General features: G+C 38.8%; 1 protein-coding gene across 1 annotated transcript in view; it reads right to left on the reverse strand.

Annotated features, from left to right (window-relative positions):
- The window catches only part of RERG (RAS like estrogen regulated growth inhibitor), a 119,893-nt gene extending 118,386 nt beyond the window's left edge, over nt 1-1,507 (reverse strand). Inside the window, exon 1 of the mRNA XM_010368471.2 lies at nt 1,226-1,507. The gene's annotated coding sequence lies outside the window, so the exon portion shown is untranslated. The remainder of the gene's footprint in view (nt 1-1,225) is intronic.
- Between the last annotated feature and the right edge of the window lie 19,163 nt (nt 1,508-20,670).

Raw genomic sequence — 20,670 nt, forward strand, 5'->3', positions numbered from 1 at the left:
CCTAGTGTTATGTTTAGAAAAATCACTTAAAGGAAGACACAAAACTGACATGAGTTCTTCAACATTTTATTTCTCACACGAAAATGTGAAAAGTTACATTTGACAAGATAGAAAACAAACATAAATTTGTAAATTGTTGTAATAAGTAAACTGTTGCCAAGTTTCTGATGTTCACAATAATTCATAATCTGAGAGCTTCCATACGTGGATCTAAGAAAATCCATTTGTCCTAATGTTCTGCTGGAATATTCTGAGTAGGGCTGAAATTTGCTATTCACTTTTTATGTGGACGGTGCTTTATTAGGACAAAAACATCTCAGCTCCTATCACTCCTAGAGGTAAAGTCCTACCTATTTAGTTTGAAGGTGTAGGGTTTTTTTCCCCAAACATAAATTAAAGGAAAAAGGAAAAACGCTAGCCTCCAAATCCTGTATTATTAGTGATGCATTCATTGATTTATTCCACACTTACGCTATGCACATACAAATAAAAGTAGTTCCCTTTGAAGAGCTTACACTCTGTTAGACCTATGATATTTAGATCACTGTAACCTTATTTACTTACTTATTTAAAGAAAGTTTTCATTCCTAATAAATCATTCTCAAGGCTATATTTATCAAAGTTCATGCTTTCTGCTTCCTCTTGGGGGTGGGGCAAGCAAGCATCTTTATAAGGTAATCATGCTTGGAACTTCTGTTTTCATGCGCTCATCAAAATCAACTGTAGCTATTTAGGGAAGCAAAGACCCTAGTCTAGTCCTGGAAATGAGATTCTCTTCTTTTTTGGCCTCCCCTTCTCTGGTTCTGAAATCAAGTTTTCCTGGTCTCATTACTAGGAATTCTCCCTCTTCTTACTACTACGCAGTACCCACAGCAAACCAGGATTAATTGTATAAACCCCTTGACTATTTAATGTTGCTCTGAAATCAACAGGTATCTCGCAATAATAAACAAACCCATTGTGGACTGCAAGTCACTTGCTTTCAGGCTAGGGAGAAAATGCAGCTTTAAGTCACAAGGGCATTTTTCTTCTCAGCTAGGAGAGCCCTGTCAAGCCAGGCTGCCGGTGTTCACATCTCCCTCTCAGCGAACCCTTAAAGCCACCCTGGGAGGAGGACCCGGTGACCAAGAGGACTGACTCAGAGGCCGAGTGCGCTCAGGGGCTCGGAATGGGTCTGCAGGAAGTCGTCCCGAAAGAGCCACCTGGACACGTGCGTGACACTCACCTGTTCACACTCTCCAGGCCAGGAGAGCTACGGTCCTCTGCAAGTTCGGAATGGGTCCCCCAAGATCGCGAAGCCCTCCCACGCTGCGCAGCTCAGGCTTCGGGTTGCGTTTCCAGTTGCTGGGCTGCGGTCGTGGGTGGGACTAGCCGCAGAAGCAAGTGCCACTGGCCCGGCCGGGGTCTCCTCACTCTAGCTCGCTCCGACTAGCGGCGGAGGGACTGCGGCAGGACGCGAGCTAAGCCGGGCCAAGGCCGCTGCGCTCCGCGGCCAGGATACTGCAGTGCGGCGCTTCGGCGCCCCCTACTGGGTTCAGGGGTAGACTCCTCCCGCCGCGCTGCCTCCCAGGCCTGCGAGCTTGGGTCTTTAACTTGCTGCACCGAAGACGGGCTTCCCTTTTTCATTGGTCATTTCCAGGCCTCTAGGCTCTCACCGAAGGGCAGCTTTCCTCGGTTAAAAGCTTGCCTAAGAAAGCATCACTACGTGGTGTTTTCTATTCCTTACTTCAAATGATCCTCACAATATCTCTTTGAAGTATCTTTAATTATCTCTCCATGATAACCAAGAGGAAACTGAAGGAGAAGGTAATGCAAGGCTAGTAAATGGCTGGAATGAAATCCAGACTGGATCGGAAACCGAGAGATGCTAGTAAAAACAAACACGGAATTCAGTTGAAATTCTACTCATATACTTGAGAAAGTTCCAAAAGCTTCTCGTCCTTCTCACAAGATCAGCATTTATAGGATTTGCATTGGAGTCATACTCCATTATTCTCAGACCGTAATAAAGACAATGAATATGCGAGCTGTGCTGGACCTGCTTTCATATCCCTCATCTGATTTGATTTTTACACCCTCTCTTCATGTAAGAACTAGTACTATAATTACCAGCCTTTCACAGATGAGGAGGTGAGCTTCAGAGAGGTTAAATGATCTCTCAGAAACTGAAACTTCTGAGCAAAGGAGCAGGAAACACTTATGTTATTGTTTTTCCCTTACAAATCTGGGTATTCTTACCAAGTTACCAAGCGGCTTCCAGAAAACCAGTGTTATCTAGAACAGACAGGGGCCTAGGGCAAGCTGAACGATCTGCAGAATGTCATCAATGGGAAGGGAGGTAACCATGGGGGCAATTTCCAGAGTCCAGGCTGACCTGGAAAGTCACTGCAGCCACGAGTGAATGGCTGAATGGAACAGTTAGATCTATGGCAAAAGGAGGAGTTCCCTTAGCTGAGCAGAAGTTGCCCTGCTCGTTCTTTGAGAAAGCTCAAACACTGTATGGTTTATGAGTTTCCTGATCCCTAATGTATCCCTCTCTCCACACCCACACATCTGGATTAGATGCCTCCCTCTATATCTCACAGGACCCTGTGATCTTATCATTGTGTTTGTGTCGTACTCATTTCTGCTCCTCAGTCCTCTCCATTAAACTGTGAGCTCCCAGAAGCCAGGAATGTACCATGTGTGACTCTGGATTCCCAGCATCATCCATACAGTGTATATACCTACAGCCTGGCATATGGTAGGTAGTTATAAATACCTACTGAATTGAAGGAATTAAGATAAAGAAGAAGTTGTGACAGGATATGTTTGAGCTTTTTTACATACTGAATTTAGGATACACCATCCAGTAAGAAACTGAATGTATGCGGCTGACATTTAAGAAAGAGGCCTGGAAAAGAGAGAGACTTTGGTGTCTTAGCATGCAGAAGACCTTTGAAGTCTGGGATGAGATAATAATTGCCCAGATTGATTATATAGAATCTTACAGAATTCCAATTACATGGAATTGTGTGGCAGTAAGGTGTTCAGGTTTCACACGTTACCTTGTTTCCCCCATTAAATCTTATACTCAGGACAAGATTTAATTAAAAAAAAAATCTGTGACCCTATATCGATAAATATACTATTTACAGAGACTTGAGTTGGAATTCCCACTTTGCCACTCTTATTTAATAAGAGTTATTGACCAGCCTGGCCAACATGGTAGAGACGTCGTCTCTACTAAAAATACAAAAAATTAGCCAGGCGTAGTGGCACGAGCCTGTAACCCCAACACTTTGGGAGGCTGAGGTGGGTAGATCACCTGAGGTGAGAAGTTCGAAACCAGCCTGGCCAATGTGGTGAAACCCCGTCTCTACTAAAAATATAAAAATTAGCCAGGCGTGGTAGAAGGAGCCTGTAATCCCAGCTACTCCGGAGGCTGAGGCAGGAGAATCACTTGAATCCCAGAGGCGGTGGTTGTAGTAAGCCAAGATTGCACCATTGCACTCCAGCCTGGGTGACAAAGAGAGACTCTGTCTCAAGAAAAGAAAAAAAAAAAAGAAGAGTTTTCGAAGAGGGCCCAAGACAGGTCCCATTTGTAGTAGTTCTTTTGGAACTTGCCTATGGAACCTGATTCTCTCCATTTTCCTGCTTAGCCCCTATATGACAGCACTCCTCCCTCAACTAGGGAGGCGTTTGCACACACACCTGCAGTTCTTGATGTACTGCTCTAAGAGAGATGAAGTAGCTATCTTGGAGCCTGACACCCACTGTGTTATATTTTCTGTATGTATCCTATATTCTGTAGGCTGCTTCCTTTGTCTCGAAAGCAGCAGAAAGAAGCATCCTCTCTTGTACTGCCTGCCTCATGGATCAGTAGGAAGGGCAGAGGACACTTTGTACTTATGGTTCCATGATATATGTCTGCTGGGCAAGAATTCTCCTGGGGGAAGGGGAAGTCCTTATCACATTCCAGTCTCTTAGCCTGGCCTTAGGCTTCAGCTAAAACCTCTAACACAAAACAAGTAGATGAAGAGTTGGTATAACCACAAAGCATGTTAGAAACTGGAATTGTGTGTGTGTGTGTGTGTGTGTGTGTGTGTGTAGCTGTTAATCATGTTTGTTATAAATAATTCAAACAGAAGAAAAAATACAAAGATGTAGACAATCACTCCCAGAATCACACTATCCAGAAATAATAACCATTGTTAACATACGGGGACCATCATCATTCCAGATATTGTAGAAAACAGACATCTTGATGCACAGGTATGTGAAATGGCACAGATATGCTAAGTATCATCATACTGTAGACGCTATTTTTAATTTAAAAGTACACTTAATGAAGAAGATAACAAAATTAAAGTGAAAAAGAATGGCTGAACTTTAGATATTTACTCACTTCATGAGATATTCACCCTAAAGATTCCTTTACAGTTTGAATTATTACATAAAACCAGATCTGAATTCATTATGCTTAAATATATATTTGTTTTAGTCAATATCAACTGACTGTTTGCTATTTAAAAAGAAGAAAATAGCTCTTTTATTATGTCTCTTTTATTTCTTCTCTTCTTCTATATTTTTACACAGGTTTTATTTGTTCATTGTCAAGATTTATAACATTCACATTCCACTTACAACTCTCATTCCCAAAGTTATTTAAACTTCGTTCTATACTGAAATAGAATAAATTTCTTTAATTGATTCTTTTATCATGGTTTTTCTATTATTGATTATTTTGATTCATCCCTTGATATCTTCATTAAGCAGTGTTTTCAAGAAGGCCTTGCAGGTGCTGTATTGTATAATTGAGAATACCTGTTTCTTCCTTTTCTTGTTGTTTTTAAATTTGTTATTAGCCTACTTTTGCTTACAATGGCCTTCCCCTCCTTTTTTTTACCTGCGTAGTGTTTTTATATTTATTATTTGTTTCATTTTATGATCAGGACTCATATTTGCTATGATACAAATTCAGTTAATTGTGCTTGACTTCATTCCTACCTTATCTGAAGCCTGTTTGTTTTTTCTATAAAGCAATGGTTTGAAGATGAGCATTGTTATTCTGTCTACCATCTCGAGATGAGAAGATGGTAAAGGAAAGAGAAGAGGGCTTCTGAGTCTCTGTGCAGCCTCTGATAGAGGTTACATGCTCTACTTTTGTTCTCAGGTTTTACTAAAGACTCTGTCTCAGGATTTAGGGCCGGCAGTCAGGATCATATACTGTTTCAGAAAGATTCCCTTAAGCCTGAGATTGCATTCTTCATTTATTCTTGGAGCCCTCTACTCTCTCTCCCAAGCCGTTTCCACTATGACTACTCACTCTGCCCTCTCCTCCCATCAGAAAAGTGTAGTTGCTCAGTTCATTTCACTCCAAATTTGGGGACATCCTTAATTTGTGAGAAAGAATACTTAGGATTTGATCACTCATCAGTACTGCTTCTGGAAAGCCAGGACTTTCTACATCATGATCTTTTATTTTCTTTATTTCATTTTGAAGTTACATGGCAAGAAATGATACTCCTTTCCTTATTTCATTGCTACTAATGATTTTCTTTTGACTTTGGGACGGGCATTTTATTGCTGTTACCATTTATTTAGTTAAATATTAGGCAAAGGCAAGACTGATTTTAGTTGAGATTGAACTTTCCTGTTTACTGGGAACAACTGTAAAGGCTAACCAAAATATACAAAATAGCTGTTTGGAAGCATTGGCAAACAACCAAGGCAGGACTGCACATCTGACAGAGGGAATGTGCTAGAGTTTAGCCCCACAGGCACACAAATTTTCTTGTTGGGGTCACCTTAAGGGCCCATATCCATGAAAGTGAAGCCCAAACATCAGTGAGAGGTTAGGGTTCAGAGCTACTAAGGCAGCCGGGTTCAGAAGGCTATCAGAAAGGGCAGCAGCCACAGAGAGAGAAGCTCAGATATTTGCATGGAAATGTCCCTAGGATCTTGGCTAATTTCAGGGCTGCACATTGCGTGGTGAGTCTCTGAGACATCTGGTAAAAAACAACTTCCTAAAGTCTGAAAGCTCCTGAATCCCAAGATCTGAATTCCAGAGTTCTCTGAGTACTGAGAAGGCATCAGAGTTTCAGCCCAGTCAGAATTCAGCAATCTTTGTGAAGTAGGAGTGAGCTCTTCTGCCATAGGCAGAAGAGCTGTAACCTAGGACTAAGGGTGGATCTGAAAGACATCCCCCCACAATAAAGACTGAAATGAGACCTTTACAGGAGCAATCTCATCCACCAGCAAATTAACAGCCTGCCAAAACAAAATACAACACTCTTGAAAAAGTTAACAGGATCCAGAGCCTGTATAACCATCATCTACAATGTCAAACCTACTGAATTAGTCTGCTCAGGCTGCCATAACAAAGTACCCCAGAATGGGTAACTTAAACAACAGAAGTATATTTATTACATGTATGGAGGTTAAGAAGTCCAAGAAAGTTTCATCATGAAACCTCTTCTTTTGGCCAGCAGGCGGCCCTCTTTATGTGCTCACAGGACTTCCTCTGTATGAGTGTGTGGAGAGACAAAGAGAGCTTTCCAGTGTTTCTCTTTATAAGGACATTGGTCTTATTGGATCTGATACCACCCTTATGACCTCATTTAACCTTAATTCTTTTTGGAAAAGTTCTATCTCCAAATAAAATTACACTAAGAGTATGGCTTCAGTGTAAGCATTTTGAGGGTACACAAACATTTAGTTCATAACATAGACAATAAACATTTCCAGACAGGCAAGAAGCACATAAAATTTACCAATACTCAAGAGATAAAAATAGATGATAGATGATTATATATTGAAGTAATTAGATGAAGACTTCAAAATTGCTAGGATTATTATGCTAAAACCAATAGAGGAAATAATGGACAAAAACAGATAAAAATATAAAGTATTTATCTTATTTTTATCCATTTGGGCATATTTCACAGAGAAATAGAAACTATGAAAAGGATCAAATAAAAACTTTAGAACTATAAATAAATACTTAAAACTAAGAATGCATTTGAGGGATTTAACAGTAGATTGAAAGATTGGAAGACAGAATTAGTAAATTCAAAGATCTGTCATTAGAAAATGGCCAAAATGGGCCACAGAAAAAATAGACAATGAAAAGATGAAAACAGAGAATGAAAAATGTAGAACATGATCAAAAGTCATAACATACATGTAATTGGAGTTCTAGAAAGAGAAGAATGAAAGGATGAGATAAAATCAATAGTTGAAGAAATAATAGCTGACAATTTTGCAAATCTAATGAAAGATAGTAATCTCTCAATTCAAGATGTTTCATGAACCCCAGGCAAGGTAAATAAAAAGAAATCTAAACCTACATACATTTCAGTCAACTTTCTGATCATCAAGATACAGAGAAACTACTAAAAACACCTAGAGAAAAAAACAAAAAAGACACACCGTTTTTAAGGGAAAAATATAGTAAAAATGGATTATAGCCTCTCAATAGAAGCTATGGAAAACCTAGGACAATGAAAAGGCATCTTCAAAGTGCTGAGCTAGAATTCTATACTTGTTGAAATAAGTCATTCGCAGACAAAATTTGAGATAGTTTATTGGTTGCTGGCAGAACAATGAAAAAAATGATTTCAGATGGACGCAAAAACAAAAAATTCTAATAGTATCAGCAACTCCTGATAAGGTAAATAAATGGGTAAAAATAAATGAAGATTAACCAATGAAAACCACAAGTATAAAAATGTCTTGTGGATTTATAATTTCTGGAGGTTAAATATATGACAGTGGGAAACAAAGTAAGAGGTATAAATCAAGTTACGCTGTCATAAATGTCTTACACATTGAGGGATTTGGCAAAATTACTAACTTAGACTAATAATGTAAGAATTCACTTGCAATTTCTAGGAAAACACTAAAGGTATCCCAAAGTATAACCAAAAAAACCTAATAGAGAAGATAAAATAAAATATAAATATTCCATTAATACAAAAGAAGGCAAGAAAGGAGAAATAAAGGAACAAATAGATGGAAACATTTGTCAACAATTAAGAAGATACTAGACTTACATCCAACTACCTCAAAAATTACATTCAATGTACATGAACTGAACACTCCAATTAAAACACAGAATATGTCAGATTGGATTAAAACTGATGTAACTGTATGCTTTTTACAAAAATCACTTATTAAATATAAAGGCACAAATAGACTGAAAGTAAAAAAAAAATGGAAAAAGATGTTGCATGCAAACACTAGTCAAAGGGAAAGGCCAATTCTGCAACCGACCTTCGTTCCATGTCATTCCTTACATGAAAGTTAGCCCAAAGCCTGTGTTCTGAATCATAATGCTTCACTACTTTTATAATGCAGTGAAGTTCATCTCCCTTTCTAATATTTCCTTGCCTTGGCCAAGGTTGATTGCCTCTATTCTTCTTTCCCATTCTCAGTTCATTTGGTGGTGTTCTGAGCACGACAACAGGAATACTAGAAATGAGCATGTGTAGAGAAAAGTAAGCTGTAGTCAGTATTCTGTGTCTCTTTTGCAGATTCTCACTCTGAATCCTCCCGCTCATCTGGTCATACCCTATGGTGGGCAGGATTGCTGGAATGACAGCCCACTTTGTTGAGGAAAGGGAGAAGACAGTGAGTGCCTGTATCTTAGCAGATCTTTGAACCATACTCTCTGAACCAAATTTAGTTCTCATTAGTTCATCTCTGTTTAAACTATTTTTCCAGACTATTGAAGATTAGATTATCCTAAAAGAATTGGATTTCTTATTGAATTTTTATTGCTATCACTTTTACTGACTTTTAAGTGGACAGTAGAACAGTTCTAAGATTAGTTGCATATGTCTCCATGTTAGTACTGTGCAATAGGGAAAGAGAGAGAGACTATCTGCTAATAGTAAATGTAGTTTAGTTATCACTAGTTATATAAGTATTATAGTTATATAAGTTAGAATCTTGATGAAATTAATAAATTCAAATAGAATAGTATATTCCATTGGAGGTTAATGCTGCTCAGATGCTATCGGAGGATCTTTACCTAATAAACTGGCAGGGAATTAGAAACACATTTGCAAAGTTCTGACAATTTGTGGGACCTGGAATAACATAATAAAAGCAAAATTTAGCTTACCACAGGGTCAATGTGAAAAACTACATTTACTTATATAGGATAGTCCACATGGTTTTGTACTTCCTACCTTTGCCTTAATGATACATAAAAACAATTCCAAGCTGGAACATTTTTTGAACCTCACAAAATCCAATTTATCATCTATGGTTAAAAAAGGTCAAGAAGCCACATGAGCTAGGATAGTTTTCCCTCCATTCTGTCTCTTATATAGGGTTGAAAGTAGAAACTCTTCTTAAATGAAATCATCATTTAATGAATCCAGTTGATACAGAAATACTAATGTTTAATAACAGCCACCAACTGATGCCAATAAGCAACTAACTCAGGGAAAACTGTAGAAGGTGGAAAATATTACAGTTTTACTTATTTACATAGTGGTTGGCGTGGAGATAGAGCCTGATTCATTTTCAGTATTGTTGAATAAAATGAATACAATAAAATATGTATGATCTGTGGATGATTGAGCATGAAACAGATACATAGTAATTTCTGGTTTAATATTTCATCTGGCTAGCTATCCCCAGCTAAGTCTTTCCAAAATGCTGCCAGTATACATCAAATAAGACATTGATAAAAATGAAAACGCATGCCAAAATCTAAAGCCAACACTCAAATAAAACAAACTACTTTAACAGTTTAGGATATGTTCTTCCTCCTTTGTGTGTGTACTCACTCACACACACACACACACACCCCCTCATAAATATGCATTTAAAAAAATTCTTACATATTGAATCATAATGTACAAATTGTTCTTTTTCTCATTCACTGTGCTTTAGAGATCTTTTCATTTCACTATATATGGATGTACCTCACTGATTTCAACTGTGTTGTCATGGTACTAAGGAACTATATACCAAATATCATTTATGTAATTTTTAACCATCTAAAAGTACATTTTTTATATTAGACATATTATTCATCATTTTAATGAGGTAAATCCATATATACTGACATAAAATATCTCCAACACAAAACAAGGGGCAATACATAAAATCTGATGCCATTCACGTGAAGAAAGAAGTCTACATAATTTCTATGTGAAGACACACATGATTTCATAGTAAATGTATGAAAGATAGAAAGCTAACAGATGAAAGTCCCTTTGGAGAAGCGTCTGGGTTTGGTGTGGGTAAATAAGGGGGTGTTAGGCTTATCTGTAATGTTTTAGTCTGTTTTATTTAGCTTATCTTATAATGAAGATATATGTATTGCATTAGCTGGCAAAATAAAAATTATATCATATTTTTAAAACTAAAAAGTATATAAACTGGAAAATGAATACATGTATTCTAGAGATGGTTGGAAAAGCTTGTCAAGGGAAACTGGTCCATCAGAAGCAAGATCATCAGTGCAAAAATGTAAAATGGTTGGATTTTGCAGTTACATCTTTCAAATGAACACTGTCAAGATGATACCTCATATACTTTTCTCTGGTGGCTGTGAATATTATTTTAGCCAGCTTGTTCATGAAGGATGATGACAGAAAGGCATGGAAGTCAATGAAAAGATGCTGTCATTTATGTCAAACTCTGGGACACAGCATGAGAGTCACGCTACTGTCAATCATGCTGGTCCTTTGCATATTAGTGTCCCTGCAGGGCTGGCTGCACAGGGGCTCACTTTTATAAAAGCTGGATTCCAGTGCAGTCACCTTTTCAGTTGCCTTGCTATCAGTGCCTTTTTCTCCATTACACATATGGTTTGCCCTTATGTTTTTCCCTTTACCTTTAGCTGAATTATAATATTGAAGGATAGAGTTGCTGGAGCTTATTGAAGCACAAAAACCAAAATTTACAATTTACTTTTTAAATGTATCCATGGCTCAGAATTTCAGAGGTGAGCAAAATAAACAAACAAATATAAAGCTGTATCTAGGTGTTTCCCAAAATGGAAGAAAGCAATTTCCTTTCTACGTTAATAGTTTAAAGATCTGTAATTAAAGTGAACTTTTAACTAAAACAAGAACTGAGGATTTTTCAATACTGCTACAAAAGAAGTGAATGTTACAGCTGAGAATGAAATAATAACCTAGGACTAATAGAAGAACATCAGCAGAATCTGGATTGTGTATGAAAACACATCTGGAAACCAATAAGCAGAGAGATGGTTGTCTTACCTGCTGCCTCTAGGGCTCTTACTAATCCTTCAACACGATTGAACAGCAAAGGACAATGATGTCAAAAGACTACTCTGCAACACGTGCAAATGTACATAATTATTCCTGAGTCCACAACATAATGTAGTCATTCTCAGATTCTATAGTTTTGTTTTTATCATAATGTCTTCAGTTAATGAACCTCCTCAGATGTAGCCTTGATAGACCCCATCTAGTCATTTTGTTAAGATTTTGCAAATCAATTAAGCAGATCTCTCATCAAAACTATATTTAAAATTTTTTTAAACATTTAAAATGTACGTGTTGCGCATCACATAGAGTGGTGAATGCATAGCAGAAGAGGAAAAATTCGAGGTTTTCAAGTGTGTTGATCCTGGCTGGTGGAAGAAAAGAAGAATGCATGCCTGAAAAGAAGTTCTCACATGTATCTACCCTTGTAGCACACTACAGAGAGCTATAGAAATATTTGCCTAATATTAGCTGACCTGCCACCCCAACCAGAGAACATTGGGAGGCACTGGGTTACACAGGCTCAACAGGACAAGCCAAGTTTAAAACATGCAGATATGAAAGCCTAGGGAGCTGTCAAATGGCAGAAGGGCAGAAAGGAAGAGAGGCAGGTTTATCAAAGTCAAAATCTGAGACCAGGAGACAAGTAGAAGCAAAAACTGGTAGGAGCTAAATGAATAATCTATTTTACAATGATCTGTTCTAGGGATTCCATTCTCTTTTCTATTGACTTCCAGATGCCCAAATCCACCATGCTCTAAGCTGAGTCTGTACTTTCTGTGTAGCATACCCATATCATACATCTCCATTTTCCCTCCTTCCCTTTATACCTCCATCAAATAAACCTGTCTGATGTCTTATTCTCTTAGATTCTGGCTGGGTGACAGAAGCAGTCTGATAAATTAATTCCTGCCAGATGTTAACTGGGGCAATAACGTCATGGATAAGATCAGGAACAGCATAGGTTGGAATCCAGACTCTGCCTCTATTAAATTGTGTGTCTGTGAGATAGGTTCTTTTCTTTTTTAAGGTGAAGTGAGTTTACTGGTATGTACCCTAATCTAATATGACCACAGGTCTTATAAGGAAAGGTGTTTAGGTCACAAAAAAGCTCAAGAGAAGGTCCTCTGAATACAGAGACAGAAGACAGTCATCTCCAAGCTAAGAAGAGAGGGCTCAGAGAAACCACCCCAGACTGACAGCTTGATGCTGGACTTCTATCCTCCAAAATTGTGAGAAACTAAACTTCTGTGGTCAAGCTCTTCAGTCTGTGTGCCGTATTATGGCAGCTCTGGAAAACTATTCCAGCCTATTAGGACACACATAGGATGCTCCCCGCAGAACAGCTGCATGGAAATGGAATCTTATCATGACAGTATCCACCAGCATTGAGAGGTTGACCTGCTATGGGAAATGACTTCCCTTAAGGAATAGTATGATGCCATGTGAGGGCACCTCCCTATGGGGCTCCTCCCTGATGGGGCTAGAGGGATGAGTTCTGTGTGATGACCCTTTACAGACAAATGCATGGAGTACCTTCACCTCCTTTTTTGCGTAACCCCCTTACTTTTGTGTAAAAACCTCCCCAGTAAATGTTGGACTGTGAGTCTTGGAGGACATCTAGCAGGGCCATGGAACTGCATACTATATGAGATATCTAGGGTTGGAAGTTAAAACAAAACTGTGGCAACATGCAGAGATACTCATGGGGTTTTCTCTGATCCTCCTACAAGGAGGTGAAAGGGATTTTGCATGTAATCAAGTTGCCACTGGGGAATAATGTCAGCCAGATTCCTCTGTGAGGGGACAGTGAGTTACTCAATTGGGAAAGCCCTAGGACAGAGCCCAGGGAGTTTCCATAGTCATTTATATGTCCTGGGTTCACCATCTTCTGACAGGTGGCTGTCTCTGGGGACCACTCAGTGCCTACTCTCACCCTAGAGCACTGCTGGTCATGGTTGGTGGCATGGTACACCTGCCCTTCTTTGAAGGAGATGGAGAAGGTGAATCCATCCAACAGCTCCCGTTTGATATGTCGCATGGAACTCTGAAAAGAGAGTATCCAAAAGCCAGGCCATGTGGCGTCAATGACCAGCCTTGCTGTTTTCCCAGGCGGTCACCCAGATTAGAACTTTCCTCCCAAGATCAGGCACATAGGAGCATCTGCAGAGAATCTCCAGTCAGAGAGGAAGCTAGATGACAGATTGAAGTCTCAGGATGAACATATGAAAAGAAAAGCTTTGTCGCCAACACTCCCTTTCCCATCCTGCCAGCCATGACCAGAGTATGAATCTGACAGACCCACCTGTCTCCCAACCCCTGACAACCTGCTCCTGTTCAGGGAGGACCCCTCATCTCTTGCTTCCCTAAAACACATGGTGATGGGGAGGGGTATGGAACAGCCCTGATTGGATCACAGCTGAGGCCTTTCCTGGAAGGGCCTACCCCTGGGCTGCCCTGTGTTACCTGTGGGTGCCTTCTGCCAAATGACCAGAGGCGTTGAGGGTGAGGTTTCAGCTAATGTCCGCAGTCTTTGAAAAGATTCTCACTTTGGCCTTTGTCGAGACAAGGACATAGACAAATTGAGATACAGCAGGAGAACATCTTGCTCCCTTGAGCATCCCCACCAATGGCTGGATATGGAGCTATCCCTAGAATGTGGGTGTCTAGTTACCAGAGTTCTAAATTCTGTTGAGGTCTGTCCCCAAGGAAGTTAGGTCACTTCTTCAAGGTTCCATCACCGAGGTTCCTTCCTTCCATAAGACTTACTCAAAGGCCCCACTCGGCTTCTGACCACTCACTCTCCCCTTACCAACTTCTTATTTTTTCTATAAGTTATTGAGGTACAGGTGGTCTTTGGTTACATGAGTAAGTTCTTTAGTTGTGATTTGTGAGATTTTGGTGCACCTATCACCTGAGGAGTATACACTGCACCCTGTTTGTAGTCTTTTATCCCTCATCCCCCTTCCACCCTTCCTTCCAAGTCCCCAAAGTCCATTGTATCATTCTAAGCCTTTGCATCCTCATAGCTTAGCTTCCACATATCAGTGAGGACACACTATGTTTGGTTTTCCATTCCTGAGTTACTTCACTTAGAATAATAGTCTCTAATCTCACCCAGGTCACTGCAAATACTGTTCATTCATTCCTATTTATGGCTGAGTAATATTCCATTGTATATATATACCACAGTTGCTTTATCCACTCAGTTGATGAGCATTTGGGTTGGTTCCATGATTTTTCAGCTGTGAATTGTGTTGTTATAAATATGAGTGTGCAAATATCTTTTTTGTATAATGACTGATTTTCCTATGGGTAGATACCCAGTACTGGGATTGGTGGGTCAAACAGTAGTTCTACTTTTAGTTCTTTAGGGACTCTCCACACTGTTTTCCATAGTGGCTGTAGCAGTTTACATTCCCACCAGCAGTGAAGTGTTCCCTGTTCACCACATCCACATCAACATCTACTGTTTTTTTTTTTTTTTTTTTTTTTTTTTTTTTTACATTTTTTAATTATGGAACAAATTGCAGGAATAAGGTGGCATTACATTATGATTTTGATTTGCTTTTTCCTGATCATCAGTGATGTTGAGCATTTTTCTTATGTTTGTTGGCCATTTGTATATCTTCTTTTGAGAATTGTCTATTCATGTCATTAGCCCACTTTTTGTTGGGATTGCTTGTTTTTTTCTTACTGATTCATTTCAGCTCCCCTATGTTGGAGTCAAGGACTCTGGTGCTTCTGGCTCCTGTCCAGAGTTCTGCCTACCTTGCTGTCTCCAGCTGTCACATAACTGTGCTCCTGGATCTCCAGCTTTCAAGTAACACACGTGATGTTTTAGCTTTCATCAACCTCCATTACCTTAAAGCATTCCACTAGGAATTACCTTTAGTCTTAAGAAACCAGGGTGTTCCTTTCCACAAAGTGTTTACTGTGAATTTTTTTTTTTGTTGAGATAGAGTCTTGCTCTGTCACCCAAGCTGGAGTATAGTGGCGTGATCTCAGCTCACTGGAAGCTCTGACTCCCGGGTTCATGTCATTCTCCTGCCTCAGCCTCTCGAGTAGCTATGACAACAGGTGCGCACCACCACACTTGGCTAATTTTTGTATTTTTAGTAGAGACAGGGTTTCACCAGTCTGTTGGCCAGACTGGTCTAAAAATCCTGGCCCCAAGTGATCTGCCTGCCTTGGGCTCTCAAAGTGCTGGGATTACAGGCATGAGTCACTGCACCCAGCCCCACTGTGGTTTTGAGGGATGTTTTCCATTGCCCCTTCTTTTGCTACAGTGAGGGAGGCTTTCTACTGATGTACAACTCTCTAGCAACCTTGGTAGGAAAAGAAGAGTCTGAGATTTGGGTACTCCCTATAAGACATTGTGTTGGGAACAGGCCCCAAAATCTGGCCATAAACTGGCCCCAAAACTGGCCATAAACAAAATCTTTGAGCACCGTGACATGCTCACGATGGCCATGATGCCCACGCCCACGCTGGAAGGTTGTGGGTTTACTGGAATGAGGGCAAGGAACACCTGGCCCACCCAGGGCAGAAAACCACTTAAGGCGTTCCTAAACCACAAACAATAGCATGAGCAATCTGTGCCTTAAGGACATGTTCATGCTGCAGAAAACTAGCCAGAGCCCATCCCTTTATTTCGGCCCATCCCTTTATTTCCCGTAAGGAATATTTTTAGTAAATCTTATGACTGGCTTGCTGTCAATAAATATGTGGGTAAATCTCTGTTCAAGGCTCTCATCTCTGAAGGCTGTGAGACCCCTGATTTCCCACTCCACGCTCTATATTTCTGTGTGTGTGTCTTTAATTCCACTAGCGCCGCTGGGTTAGGGTCTCCACGACTGAGCTGGTCTCAGCAACATTGCCTATTATGTATCTAAACCTCCACTTTATAGTGAAGTGACCCTCACTTTATAGGTACTTAATAAATGATGGAAGTTTCCTCAGGTCTACCCTATGTGGATGGAAACCGATCACTGGCTGCTTTACAGGATTTTGGTTTTAATATTTTGTGACAACATACTTATGTTACTTTTGGTTCAAGGAATAGTTCATTTAGGAGTTTAATAGTAAGACTTTGTTAACAACAAGAACAGAATTTTTACCCCTGCATTAGATTAATTCCATAAATTTTTTAACAGTTATTTGTTTCTACATTTTAATAAAAAACAACAGGTTTAAACTCTGAAACATAGATTAAAATCAGACTCAAATAATTGCCAGTTTCTTTTAATCACAGAGGAAACTGGGCAAGGAAAATCTTAGGATGGAGAAACTGATAAACACTAAATTAGGAGCACGTGATTTGATATATGTAACCTAACCGGGAAGCAGACATGCATTTTTCTCATTTTAAAGATAAAGAATGGAAATATGTGATTTTCCTCTGTGTCCAGCAAGTCAGGGGCAATGAGTTAGGCAATGAGCTCCCACAAAGTTGTCTCTGAGACACGTTACTTCTCACATAATGCAATAGACATGAATGGAAGTGATTAATGTCCTAGAGTGTAATAATTAATCTATCAGCTTCCTACTGTCAATAAGAATGCAAACAACAATCTCTAACACTGAGATAGCATTTTTGTAATGTTCTAATTTCTTTCACTCTACTTTTCACCGCATCATTTTAGAGAAAAGGACACTGAGAGCTGAAGTGCATTTTGTCTAAATTTATAAGGGTAATAATTATTAAGTACAAGTTAGATTTTTAAAAATGTAGTGTGGATTTTGTTTTGAAAAACATATATTTGACCATTTAATCTTTCACTTACAGGTTATCTATATTGCTTATTCCTTTAACAGACATTACTGAGGCCCTAATATACCCAAGGTACTGTGCTAGATTCTGAGGATACTTCAAGGAATGATTTAGACACAGTTCATCCCCTGCATAATTTACAGTATATTGATGAGGACAGTTATTAAGCAAGGGATGAATATTATAAAACAATGTCAGTGTTTTCCACACTTGCCTCATGGTTAGTCTCAGGTCTAGTGTGGTATCTTTCTTCTGCAACAGACTGATAGACTCAGCCACACCGGATGTTAGTTGGATGATAACTCCTTTGAAAGAACCAAGACTCATTAAGTATACATAAAGAGGGTTAGTGCTGTTCAGGGGACAGGAATAGAAATCATGTCTTCCAGAGGTTTACTTAAATAGGTAGACTGTGAGGCTGAATTTCAATGAAGAGACTTAGGTGAACATCATCAAGAATACAAAGACAGGAATTTCCCAGGGCAGGAAAGGAAGGAGTACATTGTTCAGACCAAATTCAACATATGCAGGGGCAATGTCCATAAGCTATATTTTTTTGAAGAGGATAAAGAATGGACGAAACAGAAGCAAAGGCCAGAGTTACTCTAAAAAAAATAGCTGTGGCCAATAAGTGGCTTAGTGGGCAGATGCTATCTTCAATGAGGCAATTCAAGGCTTTGCTGATAGGCTTCTCTAGGGCTACTTTAGTCAGGAAGAGGAGAGAATCTCCTAATACAGTCCACTTCCTTAATGCAACCAGGAATCAAACGAGAAACTCATTTAAAATTCCAAGAAAATTGGGTGGGGAGGGAGAATATTTTTCTTAGAAAAAAATCCCCTTCTAGGTATAGGCCCTAACATTGTTGGGTAAATATTTGGATATTATGATTAGCTAAGAATGGAGACCATCAAAAATCAGGCTGAATAACAATGGCTTATTGACAAATTGCCTTTTAAGGAAGGCAAGTCCAGTTGACCTCAGAAGCTCTTCAAGTGAGATTATTTAAGTTTTAAGTGGAATCTAAATTTGTTGGGACAATAGAGTATAACTTAGAGATTTATGGGGAAAACGTCAAGAAAAAAAAACATCTTTAGGCTGGCAGCTCAAGAATTACTCTTTGGGAGAAAAAAAGGTCTAACTGGAGATTGCTACTAAGTTCTTTGCTATGAAGTGTGCAATGTAAATTTGGTCTTTTATTTCTGCAATTAAAATCTGCATTGTGACTTGCATTTGACTTTGAAGCACGTCACCAAGTATTGTGTTCTTATTAAAGTTGATACAGGAAAAACTAAAGATTATTCATATGGAGTGCCAACTGTGGATTATAATAGTCCTAATAATAGATACCACTTACTTAGCATTACTACGCCCTAAATGTTTTCCTTATGTTGTCTTATTTGCCCTTTACCCCAATTATATGATTTAGTGTGTAATTGCAGTTTTAATTGCCTTGGCTTGAATTGACCTATATCATTACTTCTCATCTTCCACCGGCAAAACTTAGTCACATGTTAACACCATAATGGGCACCAGCAAATAGAGCCTCCAGCTGTACTATTTCTTCCCAGATATAACTCTCTACTGTAAAAGAGAGAGCACACATTTGATAGACAGCAGTCATATTGGCCATGTCAGTCAGGCAAATAGTATCCCCATTATATACATGAGAAAATGGAGGCTTAGAAAAACTGAGTAACTTCCTCAATATCACACAAATAGAAGGGGAAGAGCCTGACCCATACCAGATGCTTTTTAGATGCTTACTGCTTATGATCTAATTTAAATGTTAGGTAAGGTTTCTTTAAGTGAAATGAGTTAGATGAAATAGAGGTAAACTGACAGCCCTAACCACCAGATAAAAAGGTAACAGAAGCCTTTCAAATGAATAAATAATCTTTTTATGTGGGGTTAAGAAATGAACTTAAAGACACACTGTTAAATAGAAAAGAAAGAGCAAACCAGTAAGATACAATTTGTATATTAAAAAATTGTAATTTTACACACGCACTGTGCTCAGGCACAGAGAATAACTCTGGAAGGGGGATTCAGAGCTGCTGGGACAGTGGTTTCTTCTGGGGAAGAGAACTGAGGGCTTGGAGAGGGACTTCCCTTTCATTATACACCTGTTTGAATCTTTTGGATATTTTATTGTGTGCATGCGATTACTTATGCAAGTTTAAAATTTTAAGTCAAATGGCAAAAGTTGATCAGAAGATAGCATAATCCTTTAGAAACTGCTGCTCATTCTCCAGGCTGGAGAGAACTCTTTAACGCTGAACTTCCCACCTTTGCGCTTTTGGCACCACGTAGCCTCCAAGCATTCCATTCCTAACTCCTGTTGATGTGAAACTATACTGGCTCCTGGAAATCTCAGGGGTCGTTGATCCTGGTACCATTGTCAATAGACAACTCTTTGACTCGGTTTTACCTCCCTCTTTCCTGGCAATTAAACTATCCAGGTTGACTTAGCATTAACCAAGTCCCCTTCAAATTTACCACTTAATGCTTGGATGTGTTCTTCCGAGACTGAAAGTCTAGCCAGTCTTTCTGCGTGACTGGTCCCAATGCAGCACACATGTAGGAAATCTGCAGAAATAAACCAAGATATATGATTGGCGAATGAGTGATTTGAGAACAAAGGATAATAACATTTCAAATGTGAATTCCTACAATTAAGGATTTGAAAGAAAATGGAAATCACATTTTTCTCTTCATGTTTATCAGAGCAAATTATTAGTGATGTTTATGCCAGCTATCTAGTTAGGTCAAGCTTTACCATGGCCAGAACTGATTTTCATAAACATGCAAGCAGGTGGAAACAACTTAAAAATAGCCTTGAATGGAAATAATTACCACTTTATATTATCATGAAAGCATATCTTTGTGGCAGAAAGCCCCGTTCCTACTTGGCAAAGCCCTAATTACCACTGCTTGCAAGAACAGTGTTGATGCCTTAGTCGAAATTCCTAGGTTCCAAAGTTCAACCTTTTTTTCCCTAGAGTTTAGAAAATGCCAAAAACTGTCTTTTGGTCCAAAATGGCTTCACAGACAATAATTGTTGTTCTAGTGATGCACGAAGTATTGCTCAAGTACTTTTGCCTTATGTCGAAGCCTTTATTTTTTTAAAGGAACATAATGCAACTAAACAAATGTAGAAATTGATCATTAATCATAATAGTTAAATCTCTATTTAAAACTATATACACAATAGTTGTCTCCACTAGAAGTTAAAATAATTTGTACAATTACAAAGTTAAAACAAAATTTATAATGAAAACATTTTAGGGCATAAGATATATTAGACTAAGTTATACCGTATTTCTTAACTAGAATATGATGCTCTACTTGAAATGCAGGAGGAAAAACATAAATTTGACCTTTCATACATTCTCAAATATTTCATGTTATTTGAGGTATGGACATATTACACACATTCCTTAATTCATTTATATATTCACTGATGCCAAACAAACATTTCTAAGATTATTCATTTTAAGCTTATTTGGACAGTGAAAAATGTCAGTATACAATATGCTTAATTCTACTTCGGCTTAGAAATGGTTGTCTCAGCTCAAATGTTAACTTTTAAAACCAAATAAAAGAGCCAGCAATTATGTTCTAACATTTAGATCTCAGAGTGAAAATGAATACTGGCTGCC

This window comes from Rhinopithecus roxellana, chromosome 10, assembly GCF_007565055.1.
Source record: "Rhinopithecus roxellana isolate Shanxi Qingling chromosome 10, ASM756505v1, whole genome shotgun sequence".
Lineage (NCBI taxonomy): Eukaryota > Metazoa > Chordata > Mammalia > Primates > Cercopithecidae > Rhinopithecus > Rhinopithecus roxellana.